Source organism: Macrotis lagotis, chromosome 3, assembly GCF_037893015.1.
Source record: "Macrotis lagotis isolate mMagLag1 chromosome 3, bilby.v1.9.chrom.fasta, whole genome shotgun sequence".
Classification (NCBI taxonomy): Eukaryota; Metazoa; Chordata; class Mammalia; order Peramelemorphia; family Peramelidae; genus Macrotis; species Macrotis lagotis.
Genome location: NC_133660.1, coordinates 41,412,261 through 41,433,075, shown reverse-complemented (window position 1 = coordinate 41,433,075; position 20,815 = coordinate 41,412,261). Strand labels below are relative to the sequence as shown.

General features: G+C 34.6%; 1 pseudogene; it reads left to right on the top strand.

Moving 5' to 3' along the window:
* The window catches only part of LOC141519099 (ribonuclease H1 pseudogene), a 37,058-nt pseudogene extending 35,070 nt beyond the window's left edge, over positions 1-1,988 (top strand).
* The last annotated feature ends 18,827 nt before the right edge of the window (positions 1,989-20,815 follow it).

The window sequence follows — 20,815 nt, the reverse complement described above, 5'->3', positions numbered from 1 at the left end:
TTCAAAGAAGGAAACAGACTAAAAGAAGAGTGTGACTTAGCCCATGAGTAATTAGTTAATCAAATCAATATTTAAATTCAAAGCTGTTAACAGCTGTTCTCAGGCATATTGTGACAACCTTAGACCATTCTTCTATTGTTGAGATTCATATAAAATTCTTTCAGGAGCCTATCAGAGTTGTATCTTATTATTTGTTCTAAGTTTATTGAATTAGGTCTCATTAATATGGATCAATTCTATTATAACTTCAATAACACAAACTCCAAATCCATAAGGAAAAAAAAATTATATTATTTTATAGAAAGAAGGGAAGGTGAAATTTGCATATACTAAGGACTTCCTTTCAAAGGTCTAAGGACTGAGTTATTTCCTTGTACCTGAGGATAAGATAAACACTGGTACAGAATAGGAAGAAAAAAGAATTCATAATGTTAAAAGTAGTCTAAAATTTGTAAAAATATGACTATATCATTTTTCAAGTACAAACCAAATTCCTGACTAATTATTAATAACTTGATAAAATGACATTTCTTGCCCCAGCTAAACTGTAGCTTTAACTTATTTCTTAGGGGTTAAATTTCACAATTTCAAAAACAGGTAAGTTTTACATATATCCAGGAAAAATTGTTTTTAAATAAAAAGAAACACATTTTTAAAGCACAGAATTACTTCCATGTAGCAAAAAATCAGAGGAAGGAATGGAATGTGATATTCCAAAAAGCAAAAGAGCTATGCAACAAACTAAAATAGCTTTCATAAAGTCAAATTTACAAATCTACAATAAAAAGAGATCTGCAAAAAAATTAATAATGGAAGGAAAGAAGAAATAAAAAGGAAGGGGAGAGGGAAGGGAAATTGATCATGATAAGGGGACATTGGGAGAGATAAAAAGGGCCAAGAGTAAAACAGATATAGGGGAGGGAAAAGAGGAAAGGAAATGAATGATAAAGGAAAAGAGGGAATGAGGAAGGAAGGAGAAGGGGGAGTAGTTGAAAATAAAAAGTAGGTAGATAAATTCAAGAAACTTGCTATATGTCAACTAAACATAAGTGGGGTGGGAAGACATAGCCTGTGTTTATATGACAGAAAAATAGTGTAAGCAAAAACTAATAAAAGGGACAATATACTGATTTACAAGAAGAGGATAATGGATCAGAAAATAAAACCCCCTGATTTGCTATACATATATATATATATATATATATATATATATATGTATGTATGTATATATGATTTTACTATTTACCAGGTAATTCCAAAATTGGAGAAATCATAATCAAGCTGTCAGACAATACAAAAGAAACTTAACTTGTCCATTCCAGATAGGAATCAAATTCATGTCATCTCCATGTTTCCTAATCATCTATTACTCCTCTATATTTGAATATCTTTTGCCTACAATGCTCCAGCTAAAGGAAATACTAGCACTAGGTCAGTATCACTTGAGATTAGACATGAGTCGGAAACCCAATCCCTGGAGCTGTGATGATGATTAGCAGACTAGCATCCATAGAAGCTATTATGGGCAATCACATCCAGGGTCAGACTCTAACATTGTCTGTGTCAAGGGTACCTGCAAAAATAATGGAAGAGAAGGGGCACAAGGAGGTATTGGTGTCCACTGGAGATCAGAGCATGGTCTAAGCATAAGTGATAGGTATTCTGGACGACAGACAAACCAAAGTGCATCATTAGAAGCAGCAATCAAAGCGGTTGAGCAAGCAAAGGTCCAAAATAAGGACAACATCGTAGTGTGCACAGACAGCCAACTTGTCACCAAGGGTATGAATGAGTGGATTGACAACTGGAAAGGAAATGACTGGAAAACAAGTAAAAATAAAGATGTTGTCCACAGAGAGCAATTCATTAAACTGGATAATCTGACTCAGGGCATGAATGTTGAGTGGAATTATGTACTTGCTTATTCAAAAGATGGAGGCAATGTTGCAGCTCAGAAATTAGCAAGAAAAGCAACTGGGAAGAAGTGAAAATACTTAACACTTGCAGATATTGAAATTTAGGTTATAGTGTCACTGTTTCTTCTTTTTTAATGTCACTGTTTAATCTTGCAATATAATAATCTCCAAATCATTTTCTCTTTACCTTTCTCTTTCCCCCCCTTGTTGGAGTTCTATATTCCAAGGCTATCTTTGGCCATTTTTTAATGTTTCCTTGGTTTTTCTATGTGCTATTTTAATTTTTTGTTTAATACAAACCAAAAAGAAACGTATATTAAAAAACAACTGTAGAAATTATTAAAATAATAAATAAGAAGGCAGATAGTTCCATCTCTGTCAGATCCAGAAGAACTCTTGACTTGGCTCAACTCTTGCTACAGACCCTAGAAACCAATCTAGACTGCTTGATGGCTCCCACAATTTAGGTATAAGGGAATCACCAACTTTTTCAGATAGTATGTACATGAAACAAGACTTCCCATCACCCCAACAGTGCTTTCTAAAGACTTCTACCTTTTGCAGTTACCTTGTTTTGAATGCTCTAAAGTTTCCCACTGTCTTCTGATTTTTCTGGCAATCTAAAGATGCTTGCTTGGACCATTCAATCTGCCTCTCTGGGGTACATGTGACTGTTTGTTTGATATTCTTATCAATAATGACATTGAATAGTTCACAGTTCAAATTTTGTTTTTTTTTCTTGTTAAAATGTTCTTTACTCTTACAATTCTAGGTATTGGTTGCTCTTGCAAGTTATTTAGAGATTCTTGATGTCTAAATCAAATAATTAAATTGTTCATGTTTAAAAAAAATAAAGGAAATACTAAAGTCTTTCTTCTAACTCTATCCTTTACTGGGTTATTTTTGTTTGTTTATTTTTCAATATTCAAATACATAGTCAAGCTCTTTTATCCCATAATAATTTAGAGCACCAGATCATCCCTTTTTCCTTTATATCTGATTAAATATTACATTTCTTAAGTTTCTTTTACTTACTCCATTTTACTTCAATAATCCTACCCATACTAATTTTCTCAATTTGGATACTAGAAAGATATTAATTTTATTAAAAGTCCATTTCCCCCATAGTATTATTTTGTAAAATAAAATATTTTTGAGCAAAGTCATTTTCATCTTCTTTTTGTTATAGTAAATTTTAATCTTTCCTCTTTCAATATTGATGTATATTCTTGCATGATTCAAATGGTAATTCCTTGGAATATGATGTGTCTCTTCCTGATCATGTGCAAAATTTTCTCTTTGATTTAGGGATCTTGGAGTTTGACAATAGCATTTAAGGTTATGCTAGAACTGGGATCAACTCTTATAATGATCTATGGATACAATTTAGCTGTACTTTTTTACTTGATTCTAAAATTTCTAGGTAATTTGTGTTTATGATTTTTTGAAAGATGGTATTCATCTGTTCTGTCTTATCAAGTTCTTATTGGAGATTAATGATTCTTGAATTCTCAATATGATCCTATTATCCAGGTTTCTTATTTTCAACAGTACATATCTTACATGATTACATTTTTCATGTCTTTTGTTTGATTCTATTCTATTTCTTCTATTATCTTTTCATATTATCCACTGATTTGCTAAGATTTTCTAGATTCAGTTTGCATATTTTTAATTATCATTTTGAGTTTTTCATTAAGAACACTAATGTTATGTCTTATTTCTAAATCTTTGGCTTATAAGACCTTACTTGCCTTATTAATTCCAAATACTCTTAGGACCCTTGGAGTAAGACTACTCCTTTTATACACTTCTTAAATTGTTATGGGGTTATTCTCATCTAATTATCCCCTAGAATTCTCTTAATCAAAAGGTTTTCTTCATTTGCATAAGAAATTTTTCTTTGCTTGCCCAGTTTTCTCAGTCCTTTGCTGCTTTTCCTTGTGTTGATTTTCTTTCCCCCTTTTATTTGTTTTTCTCCTTGAGTTTCTTTTGTCACATTCAAGTCATTTTGGTACATTGAGAGGGATGAAGTTATATTATACCTTGAACTTCTTACTAAATTTCCCTTTCCTTCTTTTCCAGATAGCATTTGAACAGGATTAAACAGTACAAAATCTTTTATCTATACCTTGCTATAACAAGACATAATCAAGGAGAAATAAGAGACAGCAAGCTTCAAGTGAGTCAAACTAACACTACCATCTAAACTATCACTTTCCCTCAGATCTCAGTGACTATTCTACAGAATATTCTATATATTCCCCAATAGGAATAACAACACCCCACCACCACCCAGATAGCCAAACAGTCCTGTTTCCAATCTGCTAAACTTCCTTCAGAAACTAATAGAAATCGTCAAAAACTATGATCCCAATAGCCTTGATAATAGCAGTGGCCCCAAGCTATTGGTTCTGCTTACAGTCCAGCTCTTGCAATGATTATCCAGGAAAATACCTGTGGAGATGCCTCCTAACAACTGCTTCTTTCAGTACTATAACCTCAGCTTCCTCCAAAGCCACAACTGAAGATTCAGAAAAGGTTTGTGGCACCAAAATAGCTTGGCATTTTCAAATGGTTTAGAATCAGAAATAAATGGCATTATCAGTGGAAATGGTATTAAGTGCAATGCATCACCATCTGCTTTGTTGCTGTACCCTAATGACCACTGGGGTCTTTCAATCTGACATTGTTGAAACAATATTATGTGCTATCTCCCCCATTAGAATGTTGATTTCCTGGGGAGCAAAGACTAGTGTTTTACATTATAAGTGCTTTTTAATTTTTTTATCTGCTTCCAGTTTGTTTAATTTTTTTTTATTTTTTGCAAGGCAGTGCAGTTAAGTGACTTTCCCAGGGTCACACAGCTAGGTAATTCTATCCACTGTGCCACCTAGCTGCCCCCATATAAGTGTTTAATAATTTTTTTCATTCAATGACCTAAAATATCCTACACTCTCTACCATTTAGAGTATCAAAGCTCAGCAAATTTGCACACAATATAGTCATTGGAAGATGAGTATTCTAACTAAATAAATACCAAGGGATAACTCCAAGAGGTAAACACAGATGTTGTCAAAGGTACACAGAGGTCAATCAACAGATTGGTTCTCAAGCAGGAAAAGTGAATCAAGGCAAGTTAGTTGCAGAAAGGAACAGTGAACTCTTAATATGACTTTCTATTAGGATTTTTTTCAATAGATTCTTTTGTGAAGAATTGTTTTCCTTCTTTTCACTTCATTGTTGCTTATATTCTTTTCTTTCCCACATTTACTATTTTGAGATGGTGCTATCACTGGAATTCCCTACCCCTTTAATAAGGCAGAAATATGGAGGATGTTCAGAGTTACAGTAGATGGAGCACTGGGTCTTGAGTCAGGAAGACTTGAGTTCATATCTGGTCTCAGATATTTACTGTTTGTTTCTGAACAACCCATTAATCCTGGTCTACCCCAGTTTCCTCAACTATAAAATGGGACTCATGATAGCACCTCCCTCTCAGAGTTGTTGTGAGGATCAAATGTGATGTGCTTAACACAGTTCACAGTTCATAGTAAGTGCTAATAAATGGGTATTCCCTTCCTTCATATGCCAATCTTTTGTCAAACAAATATATCAGGGTACAAGAATTCATTGGAAACTTTTAAATGATAAAGCAAATTATAGACATCCAAGAGACAAAAAAGTACTACCATTCTTCCACCTATAGGAATAAGGACTGGACTTGAAATTTCATAGTTATAGGGAACTCCTGGGTGAGGACATTATCTCTGCCAATGCAGGTTGGGAATTTTTCAGACACTTGGAGTCTTGAGGAATTTTCTAGAGCACCAAGATGTTAGATGGCTTGCTCAGAGTCACGAAGTTAATAAGAATTAGAGATAGGATTTGAATTCAAGTCTTTCTAACTTCAAGGCTGTTTCTCTATCCACTTCACACACTGCTTCTGTTCCAACTTATAAGTATCCTTATTACTACATTAAAGTTATTTACAACATTCCTAGTTTGTTTTTTTAAAGCACACAAAGGAAAAGGAGGTACCTAAATAACAAATATTAGTATTGTAGAGCACAGTCAAAACTTGCTCACTCAATCAACTTTGGACCATTCCTATAGAAATAAAAAACTGAATGAGTTTATAGGGCTAAGTAATCGGAAAGATGTGGGCCAGTTATACTCAATTTATGAGGAGACAAACCTAGAATTCATTATAAAAAGGCTTCTTGTGGGAGGGAGGGAGGGAAGGAGGGAAGAAGGGAGAGAGGGGGAAGGGAGGGAGGAAGGGAGGGAGGGAAGGGAGGGAAGAAAGGAAGGAGGGAAGGAAAGGGAAGAAAACAGGAAGGGAAGGAAGGAAGGAAAAAGGAAGGAACAAAAGGAAAAAAGAAAGGAAGGAAGCAATGAAAGAGGTTAGTAAAAAGGAAGGAAATAAGGAAGAAAAAAGGAAAAAGGAAGGAAAGAAGAACAAAGGAGGAAGGAAGAAAGAAGGGAGGGAGGAAGGAAGGAAGGAAGGAAGGAAGGAAGGAAGGAAGGAAGGAAGGAGGGAGGGAGGGAGGGAGGGGGAGGGAAGGATGGAAAAGGAAGGAACAAAAGAAAAAAGAAAGGAAGGAAATAAAAAAGATAAAAGGAAAGAAGCAATGAAAGAGGTTAGAAAAAAGGAAGGAAGGAAATAAGGAAGAAAAAAGGAATGAAAGAAGGAAAGAAGGGAAAATGAAAGAAATAAGAAAAAGGGGAAGGATGGAAGGGATAAAAAGAAGGGAGGGAGTAAGGAAGAAAGTAAAAGAAGGAAGAAAAGCAAGGAAGTAAAGAGCTATTGAACAATGACCATGCACTAGGCACTATGCAGAGTACTTTACAGATATTATCTCATTTTATCCTCACAACAACTTTAGGTACTATTATTATTCTTAATGGATTAGCTATGAGTCATGTAGGTCTAGTTGTGTCAGAAACAGAATTCAATTTTCATTTTCAAAATTTCACCTTTGAGTTGCCCTTCTTACCTACAAATTGTGCGAAGGTCCTGGACCTCTTACCATTAAAAAATCCTTTACCCTCATTGGTAATTATAAAAGAACATAGGGAGAAAGTTGTCCAGAAATAGTCTTCCTAAAATAAAATCAAGATGGAAAAAAGTTTCAAAGAGGAAGGTTATAATTTGCCATCATAAGTATGATTTCTTTGCATTAAAAAAGGCTTCAGAAACCAGCATTTAGCTGCATCCAGAGCTCCAAGGTCCCTTTAAAGTGAAATGAACAAGAATCATCTAAATCAATCATCCCCAGCACCCAGTGCTAAAGTTCAGGTCACAGCTCCAGCCCATAAATACTGCTTCGAGGTGTTCTCCCAAGTGCTGCAAGTACAGAATGAAAGCTCACTATGCTAATAAAAGCTCCTACGTTCAGTGGTCTGAATTCTGCTAACTCAGCCAAGAGACTATACATGGAGAGGAGCCAGACTGGCAGGCATCTTTTTTCAAGTCTGGGCAGGAATAACCTTCTCCTAGAACATTGCAAAAATGCAAAAATGGGAGACAACATTACATTCAAAAGTACATGATTGTGCAAATGAAAGTAAACAGAACTAGGAAAAATATACACAATGATAATAATTTAAATTGTAAGAACAATATTCCCTTTACCCTGACCATGCAGGCACCAAAAAAAAAGATGTAAAGAGACATTTCTGTACCTTTTTTTTGCAGAGGTGAAGGATTATGGATGTTGGACATGGCATTATGGCATCTTGAGAGAGATTGAGAAAGGAAAGAAGCATCAATGAGCTAAAGAGGAAAGAAACAAAAGATAGTATAGAAAAAAAGGAGAGTAAAAAGATGTGAAATAATATTGGGTGGAGAGTGGCAAATAAATATTGGGTGGAGAGCAGAATAACATAGGACAGGGGACTCTTAATCTGATATTCATGGATTCCCCCCCAAAAAAGATTTGTGAATTGATGTCAAAGTTTCTGTGATTTCTTTTATTTTGAAAACTGTGTTTCAATATAATTGTTTTCCTTTGTAAGACTAGATATTTTAAGTTATGCTTTTCAAAATATTGATAAGCTATTAATTGCTAACGTATCTACAGCACTTTGCAAAGCATTTTACATATGCTATCTCATTTGATCCTCATAGCAGTCCTCTGAGGTATGTATTATTCCTATCCCACTTTTACAGATGAGGCAACACAGACATTAGAGTGGCTGTATGATTTGCCCAGGAACTATAGCAAAAAATGCCTGAGGCAGAATTGGAACTCAGGACATCCTGATTCCAAGTTGAGTTTCATCAAAGTATTAAAGGAATCCATGATACAACAAGGGTTAAGAAGCCCATGTAAAGGAACTACTTTTTGCCAGAAGAGATTATTGTTGCTTGGCCTTTGCTCTAGAAGAGGAATAAAGATAGCAAGAAGGTGATGTCAGACTTAATTGAGACAAAGCTATAAAAAGTCATCAGTGTCACTCTCTTCTCCAGAGTCAGTGGAGTCCAGCGGCGAGATATAGTCAGAGCTCTATGGCCCCATATGCAGTTGAGAGGTAATAGAGAAAATCCAGGAAAGGTCCTGGATCAAGAAGGCTTTGAATATCCTCTCTCAACTTTGGGATATTGGAAAATTAAATGTAGATCATCAGGAGGACAAATTTCAGAGAGAGAAGGATCAGAAGTGAGCAGAGAGAGGACAAAATGGTAGAACTCAAAACAGTCCCACAGAGAGGGACTGAAAACACAGCTTAAAAAAACTAGAAAGTAAGCAAATTAGAAAGCCTAAAGTAATGAAAGAAGAAATTTTGAAAAACAGATGAAGAAATAAAGATTATCTAACTAATAACAAAACTAAGATCTATTTTTAAAACTAACAAAATCTGTCAGACACTGGGGAAAGAGGAAAACTAATAAGTCAAAATTAAAGAACAAAAAGAAAAACACCAAGGTGAATACACAAGGAGGAAATACAAAGTATCCTCAGAAATAACCATAAACAGTTAAATGTCATTAAATCTTAGAATTCAGAGGAAGTGGATGAACATCTTTAAAAAAGAGAAAATACTCAAAACATCAGATTCTGGGTGGTTGACAAGGTTCATTGATCCTTAGTTTGCATTATTAGGTCAACTGACAGCATCAGGGTTCAGAAGGATATCAAAACAGGACAATAAGATGCAATGGTAGGTCAGATGGTAGGGCCTGTTTGTCCATCAACTCATTGAAAAGAATAGAGTTCATGATTTTCACTCTCTGTAAACATCATGAGCAAACAACTCAAATGCGTTTTACTACTTGAGTCCTGGATAAGGGGATAAAAAGTTCAGAAAACGGAGAGGTGTCCCCTATATTTTTTCTTAATCTACTTTTAAAATTATAAACACCAGCAAATAAGCAAATATTTTTAAGGCATCTACTATGTCCCTAGGTACTGTGTGAAGTAATGAGGGTACAAAGAACACAACCATCTCTCCTGTCAAGAAATATATATTGTCATTGGGAAGACAACATGAAAATAATTACACTTAATGATATAGAGAGAATAGGTTAAGATAATTAAAAGGAAACAGCATTGACAACTGGGGGAAAGGCCTCCTAAAAAATAGGTGGCCTTTGAGATGGTTCTTGAAGGAAGCCAAGCAAATTAAAAAATAGGGGTAAAGGGGTAAAGCATTCCATTTTTAAGAAAGAGCAAGTGTAAATGAATAAATACATGATATAATAAGTAGTGTCTTACTTAACATATTTTATGTTCAGAGAATTAAAGATAAGTATCCCAAAGAGGGTAATGGGAAAGTCACAATGGTGGGTGCGTGCAACATAAAACCAACAAAAAACTTCAGAGAATGAGAGAAACGGATGTTACCAAAGAATTGTAATGCAGAAAGAAAAGATGGATTGGTCCTTTAGCAAAATTGAGGAACAACAGGTGGACAGACAAAATGCTTCCTTGACACTCTCATGATGTTAGTTATAAGTAAAAGAAAGCATTTAGATATTCTGTAATGAACCTGAGGGAGAACAAAGATATGGGTCCTACAGGATAAGCATAGAGAAGTTGCAGTCTTCTCCACTAGAGGGAGCTCCTGAATCAATATAATCACAAATCTATTTCTGTATATGAGTGTTATTGACTAAAATTCAATAAAAGTTTTCATCAAAATGGAGCATTTGGGAAAGAATTCAAGCCTAGATGGAAACTATATAATATGTATGGGTCAAAGAATAAATTATGGAAACCATAAATCATTTTATAAGAGAAAATGATAGCAGTTTAACAACATACCAAAACTTTTAGGATGTAGTAAAAACAATCCTGAGGAGAAATACTATATCTCTTATACATTTTTATCCAAAAAAAAGAGAGAGGATCAATGTAACAAAACATGTAACTAAAAAAAACTATAAAGGCAACAAAGCAAAATGCACAAGTAAACACATGCAAAAAAAAAGTCAGAATTCTGAAAGTCAAAGAAGAAATAACAATGAAAACAACAAAACTGAATCAATAAAAAAAAACTAGGTACTTTTTCAAACACAAAAATAGACAAGTTCATTTCATTTAAAAAAGAAGAGCTAAAGGTCAAATTACCAAAATTAAAATTGAAATAGGGGAACAAAAAAAAGAAAAAAATTAGGAAATGATTAGAAACTATCTTATATATGCCAAAATGAAATAGGAGGATATTTACAAAAATACAAAATACTCAAATTAGTAAATAAGAAATAGAAAATTTAAGCAACCTATTTTTATAAAAAGAAAAGTTGAACAAAAGAAAAAAACTCGTCAGGAAAATAATACCTTAGGCCCACATGAATTTACAAATGAAATCTATCAACCATTCTAATTACAATCATCTAAAATACTACATAAATTTAAGGTCATCTTAACAAACTCCTATGAAATAAATATTTTCCTGTTAACCAAATCAGAAAAAGATAATCCAAAGAAAGAATACCATAGTTTATAATATAGACGGTTATCTCCAATGAATGTTATTGCAAAAATATCAACTAAAACCTAAGCAAACAGGCTATTGCAATGTGCTAAGAGCCTGGTAAATTATGACCAAGTTAGATTTATACCAAGAATGTAAGCTAGTTTCAATATTAGGAAAACGATAAACCAAAAAAAATATATTAAAAGCCAAAAGAATAAATATTATGTGAGTATTTGAATAGCTGAAGGAAAAGTTGATGATGGGGCAACTAGGTGGAGCAATGGATAGAGCACCAGCCCTGGAGTCAGGAGTACCTGAGTTCAAATCAAGCCTCAGACACTTAATAATTACCCAGCTGTGTGGCCTTGGGCAAGCCACTTAACCCCATTGCCTTGCAAAAACCTAAAAAAATTTTTTTTAAAAAGCTGATGACAAAATATAATGCAGGATAGGAATAATTTATCTCACCTTAATGTAATAAAAATAATCTAAAGTTAAGAACTAGCATTATCTGTAATAGGAAAGTTTCAGAGGTATATCCAATAAGATGGCTAATAAAGTAAAAAATTTCATTGTCATCATTGTTGTTTGATATAGTAAGTTTGATAACAGAAAGATGAGAAAAAGAAATTGAGAGAATAAATATAGACAAAAAACAAAGTATTGCTTTCAGAAAAGTTGCAGAATATGAAATGAATCTTATACAATTATACAACAATGGAACATTTAAAAAATACAAAAAAGAAAAAAGTCTATTAGAAGGGATTGTGGTAGGAGCAATATTGCTCACATGGTGAGACCCATAGAGTCCCCTTTACACAGCTAAAATTTAATCACATATGCCAAAAAAAAAGTGGAGGGTCTCTGTTGCAAAAGAGTTTTTGCTTTAGAAGTTAGCAAAATTCTTTAGTCAATACACATTTCTGACTAAATACATCATCCTGGCATTTGGAGATGAAGGGAAGATGCATCCAACTGAACCAAGGTTATAATTTGCTGAAGATCCTTTCTGTTATATTTAAGCAAATTTCCATTTGTTAAATTATGTAGTCTACAAATAGCTCATTTTGACTCTATCCCAAAGACAATCAAATTGACTGAAACAGGCCTTGCCCAGAACATGCTGTGTAGTCAACAAGTTTGATGTGCAATTTTCTCATGGTTGACCTAATGGATAAAGTGAAAAAAAGAGAAGGAAGACTGAACAGATTGAGTAACCTGATAGAGAATCCAGAAACTGAGTGGCCACTAAACATCTAGCTTCTTACTAGCAATCTTCTTACTAATGCAAGAAGAGAACCTGACTAATGTAGCAGGACTAATCCAGTCAAGGTTTAAGGAGGTAAAGAGCCACCAAGATTAGTTTTTTCTGACTCCATTGCCTGCTTCACCCCACCTCACCAAAAAATACTACTAGATCTTCTATGGTAATAGGTATATTCAAAACAGAGTTGTTTTGTTACTCAAATAAAAGATAACCTTGGAGTAGAAGACACTTGATAGTGAACTTGTATTGATGATAATGGATGAGTTTAATTCAGGTGATTTCTATATTTACTAGTGTGGACAAGAATCCCTTAGAAGAAATGGAACAGCATTCATAATCAATAAAGGGGAAGAAAAGCAATACTGGGGTGTAATCTTTTCAAACCTAAGGCAAATCATTCAAACACAATAATACAAGTCTGTTCCACCTACTGATGATGATGCTAATCAGTTCTATGAAGAAAAAAGCATAAGGAATATCCAGCTACCACAGACTGTATAAGGCCCATGGAATCATTTGGTCTGACCCTGACACAACAACCACAGGCAGGACTCAAAATCAAATAAATGTAGGAAATTTTTAGGAGTGAATTAATTAAATGTTTGATTAAATATAGGAGGTTAATTTTGTATGATGTTTTAAATATCTGAATGGTCCTTGACAGAAAAAGTTTACTCAGCCCTTCTCTAAAACATCTTCCAGAAATAACCAAAAAATAATCAAAAAAGATGACATATTCAGCATAAAAATGGAATATTAAAATAGGAAATCAAAAGAAAATTAGAATAACAGACAAGTTTGACTTGGGAACACATAATGGAGCATGGCAGACACTATTAAAGTTTTGTTATGATAATTCACTGCTCATAGCAAACTCTCTTTTTCAATAACCCAAAAGGTATCTCTATACATGGATATCACCAGATGTCCAGTATCAAAATGAGATTGATTATACACTTCGCAGTCAGAAGTGGAGACACTCTAGTAGATAATCAGTTAAAACAAGACCTGGCAAAAGATATGCAAAGACAATGTACAGTTGAGGAAATCAAAGCAATCCATAGTCATATGAAAAATTGCTCTAAATCATTACCTATTAGAGAAATGCAAATTAAAGCATCCCTGAGATACCACCTCACACCTCTCTGACTGGCAAATATGACCATCAATGTTGGAAAGGATGTGGGAAATCTAGGACACTAATACATTGTTGGTGGAGCTGTGAACTCATCCAACCTTTCTAGATAGCAATTTGAAATTATGCCCAAAGGGCAACAAAAATGTGCATACCCTTTGACCCAGCAATACCACTATTGGGTCTATATTCCCTAAGAGACTATGAAAAATGGTAAAAAACATCACTTGTACAAAAATATTCATAGCATCCCTGTTTGTGGTGGCAAAGAATTGGAAATTAAGTGAATGTCCTTCACTTAACAAACTGTGGTATATGTATGTCATGGAACACTATTGTTCTATTAGAAACCAGGAGGGATGGGAATTCAGGGAAGCATGAAAGGATTTGCATGAATTGATGCTTAGTGAGATGAGCAGAACCAGAAGAGCCCTGTACACCCTAACAGCAACATGGGAGTGATGATCAACCTTGATGGACTTGCTCATTCTATCAGTGCAACAACCAGGGACAATTCTGGGCTATCTGCAATGGAGAATACCATCTGTATCCAGAGAAAGAATTGTGGAGTTTGAACAAAGACCAAAGACTATTACCTTTAATTTAGGGGAAAAAAAACATTATCTTATTATGTAATTTTGTTATCTCTTATATTTTATTTTTCTTCCTTAAGGTTATGATTTCCCTCTCATCACATTCAACTGAGATCAATATATACCATGGAAACAATGTAAAGACTAACAGAATGCCTTCTGTTGGGGGGGGGTTAGGGAAGCAAGAATGGGGAAAAATCATAAAACTCAAAATAAATAAAATCTTTCTGAAAAAATTAAAAAAAAATAAAACAAGACCTTGACCTGACTGTGGCTCAGATCATGAGCTTCTTATTGTAAAATTCAGGCTTAAATTTAAAAAAAGTAGGGGAAAACCCTCAGATTGAATATGAATTACCTAAATTAATACCCACTATGAATAGGAAGTAAAGGTGATAAATATATTTAAAGGATTAGATCTGGTTGATAGAATGCCTGAAGACCTAGGGACAGAGATTAGCAATATTAGCAGCAACAATATCCACAAAAAAGATCAAAAAACCCAAATGGCTCTCTGATGAAGCTTTAAAAATAGCTGAGGAAAGAAGGAAAGTGAAAGGTAAAGGAGAAAGGCAAAGATCTATCCAAATGAATGCAGAATTCCAGAGAATAACTAGAGGCAATAAGGTGTTCTTAAATGAGCAATGCAAGGAAATAGAATAAAACAGTAGAATGGAAAAAAACAAGAAATATCTTCAAAAAAACTAGAGGTAATGTTTTATGCAAAATAGGCATGATGAAAAACAAAAATAATAGAGACTTAGCAGAAGTGGAAGATGTTGAGAAGAGGTGGCAAGAATACACAAAAGAACTATAAAAAAGATTTTAACATCATTGAAAACCATGATGATGTAGTTATTGATCTAGAGTCAGACATTCTAGAAAATGAAGTCAAATGGGTTTTAGAAAGTATTGATACAAGTAGAGAGGAGTTCCAGCCAAGCTATTTAAAATCCTAAAAGACAAAGTTGTTAGTGTTGTACTCCAGCAAATATTAATTACAGTGACCAATGGATTGGAAAATACCAGTTTATATTCCAATCCTAAAAAGGGGCAATGCCAAAGAATGCTCCAATTACCAAACAATTGAGATTTTTTCACATACCAGTAAGGTTATGCTTAAGATTCTGCAAGCTGGGTTTCAGAAATATAGGAAGCAAGAAATACCAGAAGAGCAGGGTTTAAAAAAAAACAGAAAAAGTAGAGACCAGATTGACAACACTTACTAGATTATGAAGAAAGCAAGAAAGTTCTGGGGGAAAAAAATCAACTTCTGCTTTGTTGACTACACTAAAGCCTTTGACTGGTGGATCCATAACAAAAGGTAGCAAGCAGCTCCTCAAAGAGATGGGAGTACCAGTTCATCTTACTAGTCTTCTAAGAAATCTGTATGCAGGTCAAGAAGTCAAATAATGAAAAGTCAGGACTCACTGGAAAAACCTGATGATGGGAAAGTTTGAAGGCAAAAGGAGAAAGGGACAGCAGAGGATGAGATGAATAAATAGTGTCATGGACACAATGATCTTGAGTTTGGAAAGATTCTGGGAGAGAGTAAAGGAGAGAAGATCCTGGTGTGTTATGATCCATGGAGCCACAAAAAGTCATTGATTAATAACAAGAAGAAGACACTAGTAACTGGATAGACCAGGAAAAATAGATGGCATTTGAGCTAAATCTTAAAGGAAACTAGGGATTCTCAAAGGTGGAGTATCAGGTGTAAGTAATAGAAACAGATCAGTTCAGGTTGACTAGAGAGTATAGAGATGGGAGTAAGGTATAAATAGGTTACAAAGGTAGGATAGTACCAGGTTGGAAAGAGCTTAAAATGTCAATCATAGGAATTTATGTCTGATTCTAGGGGTAATAGGAAGTTATTAGAATTTACTGACATGGTCAAATCTGTGTTTTAAGGATAAAAATATTCGGAATCTGAGAAAATGAATCAATTGCAATATTTCAAGTAAGAGGTGAGGAGAGATTTAATTAGGTTAATGATAATGTAGGTAAAGAGATGAATATATATGAGAAAAATGTGGAGATAGAAATGGCACGATTTGGCATCTCCTTGAATATGTAGAATGAGTAAGAGTGAGGAACATTTCTCTGAAATTGCAAACCTGACTGAGAGATAATTTTAAAAAATTCTCCCAAGAAGAAACTCTCAAGTAATATTTACTAGATTTTAATATAACCTTTAGTCTATTTAAAGAACACTCAGACTTTAAAACTTGTCTTTAGATTATTAATCATCTGCTTGATTCTTATTTCTGAAGCTTTATTCTTAACTTGCCTATTTCCCTCTCCTTCTAAGAGGCTATTGTCAGTAATCAGTGAGTAAGTTCTGATTTTCATCCTATGGTACAAAATACTTTTGTAATGGCCCAAAGCAAGAACATTATTCCTCGTTCTAATAATCAAAACACTTTAACAACCAAAAGAATCCCACTTTGGACATTCTGTGGTATCCTTGGTTTCAGAATTTCATCCTTAAACAAAAATAGACAAGAATGAATTCAAACATTCTGCTTGCATTTGAAACAGTATTCTTTTGTTCCTGTGTGAGAAGAATTCTAGACAATTTGGGAACTCTAAGTATTGTACTTGCAAACTGAAAAAAAAAGTACCCAAAGCACAAGAGTTCTTGGTACTGATAATAGCCTTGCTGTTCCCAACCCATATTCCAAGCACCATGTGTTTGCTTGGTTAGCATAGCAAACTTTTTTTACCACTGCCAGCATCGCAAAGTCAAAATAGCTGGGGAAGAACAAGCTGTTCTACCTCATGTCTCATCAACATTTCTTACTCTGTGTATCAAAACACAGAGAACATGAGCAAATGCAGAAACCTTTTACAAGTGCATAGTTGAGTTTCTGGTTCTGAGAAATCATCTCCAGCTCTTTGCTCAGTATATGGCAGTACCAAATATAAAAGGCAGGTGAGCTTCCCAATTCAAATCTCAGAATAAAGAAAATCCAAAAGGGAACAGTTTTAAATTTTCATTCTGTTTTTTTCTTCAAAACTATATACCATATGGACATCTGAGAGCTAATAAAAATTAAAATATTCGAGCAATTCATCCAATTGACCAATTTATAATTAATGTTGCTCTTAGTTAATCAAATATACCCTTAATGAAATGTAATGGGGAACTGATTAGAACACATTTGATTAATTGATTTCCCCAGGTACAGATAATAAAATATCACAGAAGATAAGGGACAGGGAATAGAGACAAAGGGGCAAAAAAGAAATATAAAAAAATAGTTTCCAGTGTGTTACCCTTTTATAACAAGTTTAGCTTTTCTTGATGGAATGAATAAGAGGCTAGCTACTAGCTGTTCAAAAATTGGTTATGCTTCTGGATAAGTCTGGATAAGTCAGGCAGTGTAACCTCTGGCAGCAGAGAAAAGAGTCTACCCTGGCTACAGAACAGAACAGACCCAGGAAATCCAACTGAGAAATGTTCCTGGTAGAGACACTGCAACAAAAAGGTCAACATGACTACATCACAAGAAGATGAAGACCATCAGAACCCTATAATCTCAAAGCTGTGATGCATTTTAGCCATAAAAAGAGCATTTCCATATGCACAACAGAAGACAAAAAAGGTAACTATATATTTGTATATATAATTCCATGACTCTCCATGTCATACTGCTCATTTTAAATATATAATATATATATATATTATATATATATATATATATATATATATATATATATACAGTTAATCCTCAATATCTATGTATTTAACTTTCAAGACTTCAAGGATTTGCATGATTTCAATAGTGATTATAAATTTCACTTTTCCTTTGGAAGCCCCCATACACATATGACTATGCAATAAAGGGGGGGGGAATGAAAGAATGCCCACCAGTTTGTGGAGTGACTGGTATGCTACTAGCCATTTCATTTGTCTTTTTCATTCTAGAATTCACACATGCATTGCACATTTTCATAATTTACCTTTAAAACTCAACTTTTCTATTGAAATTATGCCCACAAGTAGTACAAGTCCTTTGGGCTCTAAGATGATGTCTAGACCTTTCCATTCTCAGTATCTTCCTCATCTATATCTTGCCACTGGCTCTGGAGGAGAGAGATTGAAGCTGGTGATTTTGCACAGCCCTGCCTCATTTAAATCCATTTCACTCACAAGTTAAGACATAATCGTCATAACATCATTGGTCCTCTTTGAGAACTAAGAACAAATAACAACAAACAAACCATAATAACATCTTCCAATAATAGCAGCTGATGTGCAAGCAACCTCTCCCTTTGTTTTCAGAGGGCAGCCAAAGTAGAAAGCTTTGCAGTTACGTAGTATGCATTGCAGTGCCCTCATACCATCATCTGACAGTGGGGGGTTAAGATTCAGGTTTTAAAAAGTATTTAGTTTCAAAAATTTTTCACGTGTTATGAAAAATGAATGTTGTCAAAAATAATTTTTAATTGTCACAAAAGGTCTCAGAATTCTAGAGTATTACAGTGAGAAAAAATGTTTTACCTGTTATCAATTTTATTTTGTCTACTGCATTTTATGGGTTATTTCACATCAACTGTATTAGGAAAAAGTATTACCAGAATTGTGACAAGAAAAAGCATAATCAAGCAAAATCAATCTACATCATGGCCATATCAAAAAAGTCTGTCTTTTCTCTGTACTTTGAATATATCATCCATATCAATAAGTTTAACTTCTTTTGCAATTTTTAAAATGTATTTCAACTTAAATACAACATGAGAAAAGAAGAAAAGATAAACCTTGCCATGTACACAGAGGAACATAGGAGATAATTCAATATAAACCAATAAATTTCTACTTCAAGAAAACCTATATATTAATACTACATTGTTTTAAAAACTGACCAGCTTTTCTTTGCTTCTTTGTAGGTTTTCAATTCTCCTTTGTTGTGTATTGATTGCTATTTTTCCCCTCTCTACCCTAAAGAAGGCTAGAACTCAGCATGGAAATGGAGGGGGGAGAGAGAGAGAAAGAGACAGAATAAAGATATATCAGGGGCGGCTAGGTGGCACAGTGGATAAAGCACTGGCCCTGGAGTCAGGAGTACCTGGGTTCAAATCTGGGCTCAAAGACTTAATAATTTACCTAGCTGTGTGGCCTTGGGCAAGCCACTTAACCCCATTTGCCTTGCAAAAACCTAAAAAAAAAAATATCAGAAAGCAGGTTTTCACCTTTGGCCATTGCATTAATCAGAAAATCTGTTTCAATGTTGTTTTTTCTTTCTTTACAATGTTGATGTCCTCATATAAAAGTTTCCTTTGTTTTTTATCAATTCATACTTCCCCAGATTCTTTTCAGTAATGTGTGCTTTATTTTATTTCATTATATTTGTATATCACAATTTGTTGAGGTATTTCCCAACTAATTTACATTCCTTTAGATTATAATTCTTTGCCTTTATTTTTCTTTCTAATCTCCCTTGGAGGTTTTCCTCCCTATTTCTTGATTTGTAACTTTATGTTAATGTTGAGTTCTGTTCCAGAGTGATATGGGGAAGACAGGCTCTACCTCAAGCTTACTTTTTCTTCACTGCTCTTTACAGAGCTCATTTTGGAAGTTTTTAGTGCTTCTAACTTGGTGTGATCTGGGGTGGGGGGAGGTATGATCATTTCTCTCTTGGATGAATTCTGGCACTTACCAAGGATAAGCCCCTGATCCCTTGAAATTGCAACTAATACTATTTCTCAAAGTCCCTCCTCCAATGGGACCAGAAATGAAGGACTTCAGGGTCTCTGATCCCTTGGGCCAGAAGTGCCACAGCCTTCAGGACTTCTATTTCCTCCTGGCTGAAAGTGCTCCTCTCTACCCTTGTGTCATGACCAAGAAGTGGGTATAGGCAAAGAAGTTGGACCTGTGTTCAGTGCTGGCACCCCAGGAATACTATGTAATTTCTTTCTGATAGGCTTCCATATCCCCTTACATTCACTAGCTTGAGAGTTCCCAAAACTGTTGATGGTTCTGCTTTCCACCATCTAGTCCCATCACTGATATTTCAACCATGTGGGTTCTAGGTCATCCACCTCACCTGTGCCATGGATCTTTGTTTCCAATCTCTTATGCTACCCTGAACTGGAAGAATGTCTCACTGACCTTTTGTTGACTCTGCCACTCCAGAATTTGATTTGAGGTATTATTTTAACACCTTTGGAAGGAAACATTGGAAAAGCTCAACTGAGTCCTTTCTCTACTCCACTATCTTGACTCTTCCCCCCAGAAAGGGATCTCTAAATTTTCAATAATTTTTGATACCATTCAATATCTTTTTTGGTTATCTCATCTCTACAGATTTAGTTATTGAATTGGGGCTTTGTGGTAGAGTCAGCCCTGGTTGGTGTTGCCCTGGATTCTTTTGCTGACCTCTCCCTATGGCGTTAACTTCCTAGATATTTGAGGTTCAGAGTATTAGATATCAGGGATTTTTTTAGCACTTTAGGATAATTTTCTAGGAGGGACTATGGAGCCCTGTGATTTTCCTATCTGAGTATATAGCTCAGTGTTCATTGCCAGACCTCCACTGGTTGCTATTGCTTTCCTGGGTTTCTAAGTAACATGATGTGGGCTTCCAATCTCCCTGAGGATTTCTAAATGGATTCCTTCTCTCTTTCTGCCTCTAGACACAACGCTGCAAGGAGTCACGTTTTTCTTACCCTTCTCTCATCATTTTTAGAAAGTTACATATTAGTCAGTTCTGGTTCTGTCTTTGCCTTTTGTATTGTTTTTGAGTGACTTTTTATGCATTTCTGGATTAGAAGAAATCACTATTTTTCACTTGTTTTCTGGATCATTGTTTGATCTTGTGCAAATTTTAGAGTTTTACTGGAGTGGGTGTATGTAAACTGGATAGCTAGCATTCATTCATGCAATGTTCTCGTCTAGAAGTCACTGACTATTAGAAGTCAAGCACATGAGTCAGGATTTGTGAACTATAATTTTAGAAATCTGGCCTTGGAACTA